Source organism: Sus scrofa, chromosome 13 (genome assembly GCF_054392235.1).
Source record: "Sus scrofa isolate SSC_HxYL_T2T_F1_AM1 chromosome 13, Sscrofa_HxYL_maternal_Yorkshire_Landrace_v2.0, whole genome shotgun sequence".
Taxonomy (NCBI): Eukaryota; Metazoa; Chordata; class Mammalia; order Artiodactyla; family Suidae; genus Sus; species Sus scrofa.
The window spans coordinates 16,755,427-16,763,734 of NC_139395.1; the positions used below are offsets into that span (position 1 = coordinate 16,755,427).

The 8,308-nt window shown below is 38.0% G+C and overlaps 1 pseudogene; it reads right to left on the reverse strand.

The window, feature by feature from the left end:
* Window positions 1–3,832: 3,832 nt before the first annotated feature.
* On the reverse strand, window positions 3,833–7,314 carry LOC100515797 (phosphorylase b kinase regulatory subunit beta-like; annotated as a pseudogene).
* Window positions 7,315–8,308: the final 994 nt, after the last annotated feature.

The window sequence follows — 8,308 nt, forward strand, 5'->3', positions numbered from 1 at the left end:
GTAATTCTGACCAGCTGTTCTGCAGTCCAGTGTCTGTTACATGGAAGCCTGCAGTGGCTCCACCGTGGGTCTTTTCTGTAAACAATCCCTGGAAAAATGTGTGCTTAATGCATGTCTACTTTTTTTTTTTTTTTTTTTTTTTTGGCCACATCTGTGGCATGTGGAGATTCCTCAGCCAGGGATTGAACCAGCACTGTAGCAGTGACTCTTCGCCACAGCAGTGACAATGCTGGGCCATTAACCCACTGAGCCGTCAAGGAACTCTCATGGCTTATATTTGAGAGCATGCCTAGAGATTACTAGTTTTGCCTAGAGATTACTCCATATTCCAATAAGTTGGCTTAAGTCAGAGTGGTTTAAGTTTTTTTTTTTTTTAATATCTGATTTTTTTTTTAATTTAAAAGAAAGACTTTTCAGCAACCCACCACACTTGTTCTGGTCTCAGGTTTCCAATCACACTGCGCCCCTTATAAGTCCTGCTCACGCACTTCCAATTTCCCCACTTACTTCAGTGCGTAGACACACACATTTTTGTTTGTTTTGTTTCATCTTTTATTTCCTTGTCATTGTTCATAATCTTCTTCCTCCCATCAAACTAAACCACATTTATCTTTCAAAGTGAATTTGCTCATTCATTCAATCTTTATTGGATGCTTTTTAAGTACCATCCTGGGTGCTGTGGATACAGCGATAAAAAAAAATAGGGTGCTTAACTCAGTGTCCCTTGGGAACATAAACGAGTGAATGGGCCAAGCCAGTATAACCTTCTCTGGTGAGAACCTGGAGGGAGGGGCCCAGGGCTGTATAGGGGGTGGAGGGTTACCTTGCTCAGCTTTGGAAATTTATGGAAGGTGTTCCCAGGCAGGTGAGAGCCAACAAGATGATGAATAAGAGGCAGGAAAGGGAAGTGGTTCCTTGCAGTGAAGAGAGGTTAGGCTGGAAACCATCAGCAAAGGTCAGAGTTTTCAGTGTCATTTAAGGCATGGAAAGAGTTTATACCATTATCTTAAAGGAATTGGAAGGAGGGGCCTGGTGTGAATGCCATTTCTTCCTTGAAGTGTTCTTCAGTTATTTAAATCCCAAGTGATATTTTTTTCCTTCTTCATTTCCAAAACAATTACTGGCCTTACTTAGCAACCTTACTTTGAAGTCATGCATGGTATTTTTTTTTTTAAATCATTTTGTGGTCATTCTGTGCTGTTAATTCTCAACTATTTTATACCCATAGCACATATTCGAGCATCACATTTTTTGGCTTGAATGTCCAAAATATGTAAAAGTTTATTTAAAAGTTTTCTATATTTACAGTGTAATTGTTCCTCCAGTGAAACAATTTCATTAATATCACCCTTCTTACATGCATCAAATTGTGACTACTCAGATATAAAATTCACATCAAAATTGAATATATACTCAATGGCAACAAGAGCTATTTTATATACTAATTCAAATTCTGTGACCTACGACTGAAGAGGCCAAGTTTCCCTAATGCTTGGTGTTAAAGAGAATCCATTATTCTAGAATATTAGCTAATTCTAAGCAATCTTGACTTAATGTAATCTCCTCAGGAGCAAGGATAGTTTTTATATATATATATGTGTGTGTGTGTGTTCATTTGTGTGTATATATAATATGTATATACATATATGTATTTGAGTGTGTGTGTATGTATGTGTGTATATATATATATATGTATGTGTATATATATATATATATATATATATATATATATATATATATATAAAACCTGAACTATCATTGCTTGTATTATGATATATTATAACATAAGGTAATATAATACAATGTAACATATAAATATATCTTAATTCCTTATACTCAGCACGGTTTTAGATGTAGCATAAGGATTTACTTAAATTTTACATTTATTTCCTTGACTTGGTTTACTTTTTTTTTTATGGCCACAGCCATGGCCTATGGAAATTCCCAGGCCAGGAATTGAATCCCATCTGCAGCTGTGACCTACGCCAAAGCTGTGGCAATGCCAGATCCTTTTAATCCACTGCACCAGGCCTGGGATCAAACTCATACCTCTTCAGCAACCTACGCCACTGCAGTCAGGTTCTTAACCCACAGCACCATGGCAGGAATTCCAGTTTATTCTTTTTAAATCATGAAACATATCAGGCATCTAAAAATGTATAAGAATATAAGGAGGACCTATTTTCCCATTGCCCAGCTTAAGAAATAAAGCATCCTAATGACAACCGGTCCCTCACTTTACCCCTCCCCACTGAAAGATGACCATTGTCTTGAATTTGGTGTTTATTACCCCCATATATGCTCTCACTTTAGTTCAGGGTATTTATGAAAAATAGGTGGTATTGCTTCTCAGATTTTAGAATGTCGTATGAATGATGTTGGAATGTATCCTTCTGCAACTCTTCTCAGTTCCATACTCTCTTTGAGATTTGTTTGTGTTTATAGATGCAGCTCTAGTTCATCAATTTAACTGCTGTTATCATATTCCATTCTATGAATACACTACATTTAGGATTATTTCGATTGGTTTCAAGTTTTTACTAAAATACACTGGGCTGCAGTGAACATGTTTGTATTTGGTCCCCTGTGTACTTGTTTAAATGCTTCTATAGACATGTAGATCTAATGTGGGGTTGTTGAGTTTTAGATGTGCGTTGTCAACCTAATTAGATACTGTTAAGGATGCAATTTAGAGGCAGGACAATTCACACTCCCATCAGTAGAGTATGAGTCTCTCTGGCCTCACATTCTTTTTTTTTGCTAAAGTGAAGTATAGTTATTTCCAATGTTGTGTTAGCTTCAGGTGTACATCAAAGTGATGTACTTTAAAAGAGTGTATGTGTGTGTGTGTGCACATATATATGCTCTTTTTCAAATTCTTATCCTTTATAACATTAAAAAACATCAAGTAGAATTCCCTATGCCATACAAAAGGTCTTTGTTGGTTAACTTTTTATACGTATTGGTGTGTATATGTTAATCCCAAACTTCTAATTTATCTTTTCTCTTCCTTTCCACTTTGGTAACCATAAGTCGGTTTCTATGTAAGTCCACCTATGTTGTAAATAGGTTCATTTGTATCTTTTTTATATTCCACATATAAGTGATATTATACAGTATTTTCTTTGTGTGACATTTCACTTAGCATGATAATCTCTAGGCACATCCATGTTGCTGAAAATGGCATTATTTCATTCTTTTTCAAGGCTTAGCTATATTCCATCGTGTGTGTATGTGTGTGTATGTATACCCTATCTTCTTTTTTTATCTTACACAAATCCTATTTGATAAGAGCTCACAGAATATTTGATCAGGTATAGATTATGCTGTGTTTTAGTCTAACCCCTATAGTTAGCACAAATTCTACACCACAATCATGTTTATAAGGTAAAAATTGTACAGTAGCTCTGTATACTAAAACATTACCAATGTAATGTTGAGGAATCAAATTATCAGCTGGCTGACTTTGCTATTATGATGTATATTAATATCTTTTTTCTAGCATGCAATGCCACTTAGAAAAAATTCACCACTCTTTCAATATATTTTAATTTCCAGTATACATTACTAGCTGGAAAATTCATTTAATTGGCAGTAAGGTGGGAATTTGGTCCAAAGTGTAAAGACTCATTTTGATGAGTTAAGTGATCATTAAACGTGCAATGGTGAACTTTCAATTGATAAACTATTTCTATTGTTCAGTAAAGACTATTATTGTAGCTAGCCTAGCCATGAGAACTTTTTTCCACTTGATTATAAGCATTTCTTGCCTTCAGACTGGCTATGGGATGCAAGAGGCCCAATAACTCTGCCAAGGGCATGGCAACCACCTCACCAGCATCATCAGACCAGATATTAATGGCTGCTTTGATGAAGCTTCACCACAAAACTGAACACACTGCTGGAGATGTGTCCCAACAGAGTCTCTTACACCTTCCTCACTAGCTAACCAGACATTGGTCATCATTGCTTGGCTTTACTTCTTCCTGCATCAAATTCGTCACAACCTTGAACACTGAACAGGATCAATGTCTTTAGTACATTAGCTGCATGTTCCTCTTTTTCCCAGGGAGAGGAATGTTATAAAAGGAAGTCATGTCATCTTCTTTTTCAACTTCTTTGAGTCTACTCTCATCTTTTTGAAGTTCGTGAAATGCCTCTTTCACCAGATTGTCTAGATCCACTTTGTCTAATAATTCTAGCTCAGGGTTTCTTTCCAGCACAATGGACACAACCATTAGTAGCTCCACAATGGTCTGTCGGTTCTTTGGCTGGTCAATATTTCCCAACATGTCTTCTACAAGAGAGAGTTACTCATCTCGTACATGGTCATATCTGATAGAGTTGGTTGCTGTGGCAAATGCTTCCTGGCTGCAATGATACCATTGGGTGTGTGCTCCAGGATCTGCCATACTCTGTCATAGAACCCAGCGGGAGGTCTATCCAAAGATCCACTGATCTGACGCCTGTTCAGCCAAGATCTTTCATTCTGTTGAGCCACCTTCACTAGGTGACAGCTGATGCAAGTCTCTGGCTGGCTTATTCCAGCCACTGATCTGTGGCTCATACCTCATAGAGTGGAGAATGTGACTGAATAACTTGGGGTTATTGGAGATGATCCAGCCAATGTGCATGACCAGCTCTTGCTGAATGACCACCTCCCACTCATCATGAGTGTTACACTTGTAATTAGATGATATTCTTAATCACTCTTGGAGACAAAAGATTTGAGATAACCTTCATGCCCAAAGGCATCCAGAATTACCTGTTTGCCCTGCACTAAAAAATTAGTGATGGATGGGTCCAGGCTGTCCACTAGCTTACTTAAAAGACTACCTTAAAAAGCAAAAAAAAAAAAAAAAAAAAAAAAGACTTGCTGCATGGTGCAACACTGACCAAATTTTTTGCTGCCAGCTCCTCTATAGACTTTCTCAATGTAATCAGAAACAATGCCTTCCTTCGTGATGAATTTGGGGCCTTTTCTTTTGAGCTGTATACTCAGCGGGATGGCTAGGCTAGCCAGACAACTACAGTCATTCAGTTTTTGAAGAATTTCATGGGAGATTTTTTTTTACCTTTCAGTAACTGCAATATCTGGTTGCTGTACTCATTCAGGAGCATTGGAGATGCTGCTTTGTCGTTTGACTTTTGAATGTTTGGGAACTTCTAGTTCCTCAAAACTCTTAAATTCTGGAAGCTTTTTCATATCACTGATTTGTAAGAAGTCAAGTTGCTCTACCACAGCTCCAGATAGTAGTATCTGTAGACAATCAATGTGAACTCTGCTTCCTCCAACCATTACTTTCTTAAAAGCTTCCACCATATCTACTATGGGGTTAAATAGGCTACTTCTTATATTATCTTCCTGGAGGAGAGCAAGGAAAAGTGGACATTCATGCATTTTCCAGTATTGCTTAATGAACTGTAGTGCATTATTTATGTCATGTATCAGCAGTAAAACATCTTGAGACATGTAGAAATCACTTAGGTAAAAGATGATAGGGTAAAACACCATAGTCTTTCCTAGATGTGATAAATCTTTGATGTACCAAAGCAGCCAATAGGGTCTATTTGGCCTTTTGGAGAGTCCTAAGGCCAGATACCCAACTGGAAATAAGCTTTCACAAGCTCCTGCTGTGCCCAAATCTGAATGGGTTCTACCTGCTGAGGAGTTTCCTTAACATACCATATGTGCTGAGGAAAACTACATAAACAACCAAATTATTTTCCAGTGGTCCCTGATTGGAAAACCTCATGCTCACATTACACTGATTCTGTAGTGGGACATAACCCTGAATAGGATCAGTGTCTTTAGAACTGATTGATTCATCAGCAAGGAGTTTTGCAATGATATAAAGGGCTTGTCCCCAAAGAAATAAGTTTTCTATCATGGCCACAGTTTCTAGAAAATTGCTTCTGACTACCAGGGTTTCTTTCTTCCTAGTCTACAAAGTTAGCTGGCGCATAATAGTCCTTTGGTATTACAGGATAACCTTTTGTGGTCTGATGAAGTACTGGAGTCAGAAGATCCTGATATTCTTTCACTTGCTTGGGTTTGCTTCTAAAAACACCATGAATCATCATGTAAAGGAAAGATATGGGAAATTCACATTTTATGCCATCAAATAGCTTACTTTCAGCTGGTATGGAGTAATGTCTATTGGGATCTTCAATTGATGTACCATACTCATTTCCCAAGAAATGCTTAAGTCTATATTTTCCATTTTTAACCACTTTTATCAATTTTTAAATTTTTAACCACTTTATCAATGTATGGTTAAACAGAACTTGATCACCCAAGGCAAATTCAGGATAACTGATGCAAGGGAGCAGGGCAGCATCTGTGTTATGAGATCTTGATTCTTCAGGTAAAGATGAGCACAGAATTTGTCAGCTGTGATTGTGGGCATCAAGATCCACAAATATAACTGACAAGGAACTTCCCTGATTGCCAAAGAGGTTGAATTCACTAATTGTTTCTAGAGCCGCTTTTGCTAAGCCAATAGAGCTCGAATGCAGCTCTGTACAGCATTTATTATATTTGCTTCCTCTTTCCCAGACACCAAAGTCAGGCACACGGTAAACTCTTTCTACACAAAATACAAATTTCTGAACAAAAGAGACCTCATCTGTGTTATAGATAATCTAGAGTTGTGAGGAAATCATTTCTACAAGGTAAAGGAGATAGAGAGACAGTCTTTATCTGAAGATGACCATATTCCTCATAGGAGAGGATCTCATCTCCTGTATGCAAATTGAAAACAGAATGAAGTCATGTGGTCAGGCGTGGATCCTGCTTAAACTGCTGGACCTTCTTGGTCTGACACATATAGCAGTAGAGAATTTCTCTCATACATTTTATAGCTGCATGCTCCAGCTCATGGGTCCTTCCCTTGTCATCATCAATGCACCTGTATGCAGGAGCCAAAGCCCAGGCCCCAGCAGTGCAGTATAGACTGTCAAGGACATTGGCTTTCTGAGCATCACCACATTTTAGTGGGAAAGAGACCTGTGTTTGGACTTTGATACAGCAGCAATGTTGACTTGGCAATTCTGTAATCATGATCCATCTTATCCCACAGAGTTTCATTATCAGTTCTTGGAATATTAATGCTTTTAAGAGGTTCATAAGCTGAACCAGACCATAAGAAAGCTGGTGAAGAGACAACTACATCAGGTGAGTTGGCCATCTCAAATTGTTGACTCTAACATATATGCTGCAGGCTAAACTCTAGCAATTTTCAAAACTGAGCACTTGGTCTGGGCTCTTTGCTTCAAGATCTTCCAGCTCACGTGGGCCATGAACCCCACCATCCTGCTTGTGCCACAGCCTTGGCTTCTGCCCCTGGGCTATACCATATCTTCTTTATCCATTCATCTGTCAATGGACGTTTAGCCATTTCTTGGCTATTGTAAATAGTGCTGCAGTGAACACTGGGGTGCATGTACCTTTTTGAATTATAGTTTTCTCCAAATATATGCCCAAGAGTGCGATTATTGGATCACATGGTAGCTCTATTTTTCATGTTTTAAGGAAGCTCCATACTGTTCTCCATAGCCGGTCTCACATTCTTGATAACCTATGTTACTTTCAGATTTAGGGATCTGATGTACTCTTAGGGAAAAAAAAAACTTTAATTTATGGAATGAGTAGGTTTTGCTTTAGAACTTCCCAGAGGGAGTTCCTGCTATAGCTCAGCTGGTTGAGAACCCAACTCAGTGTTGGTGAGGACGTGTGTTCATTCCCTGGTATTGCTCAGTGGGTTAAGGATCTAGCACTGCCTCAAATTATGGAATGGGTTGCAGATGCAGCTCAAATCTGGTGTTGCTATGGCTGTGGTGTAGGCCTGCAGCTGCGGCTCTCATTGGACCCTTAGCCTGGGAACTTCCATAGGCTGCAGGTGCAACCCTAAAAAGGAAAAAAAAAAAAAAAAGAAGAACTTCCCAGAAAGCAATAAATGGCTATTGTAAAATTTTTGATGGCCTAGAATTTATTGATTGGATTATTTAAAAATTATTCAAACAACAAGAGTAATTTAGGGACAATTAGGTGGAAAAAGTATAATATTGCTTTTAGTATTACTCCATGAACACAGATCACTTTAAAAATAAACAACATGTATTCATTGACATGGTAATTACTTAACCAAATTGAGCAATTTTCAGAATTCACTATTGGCTTATTTTACATTCATAAAAATATTTTCCAAATATGTTTAATCCTGTACTGGTATTCCAATGGGTATGTGTTAGACTAGAGTTAAGTAAAAATGAACAGAACAAGTGTCCAGGCCAGACTTGCTTTCAT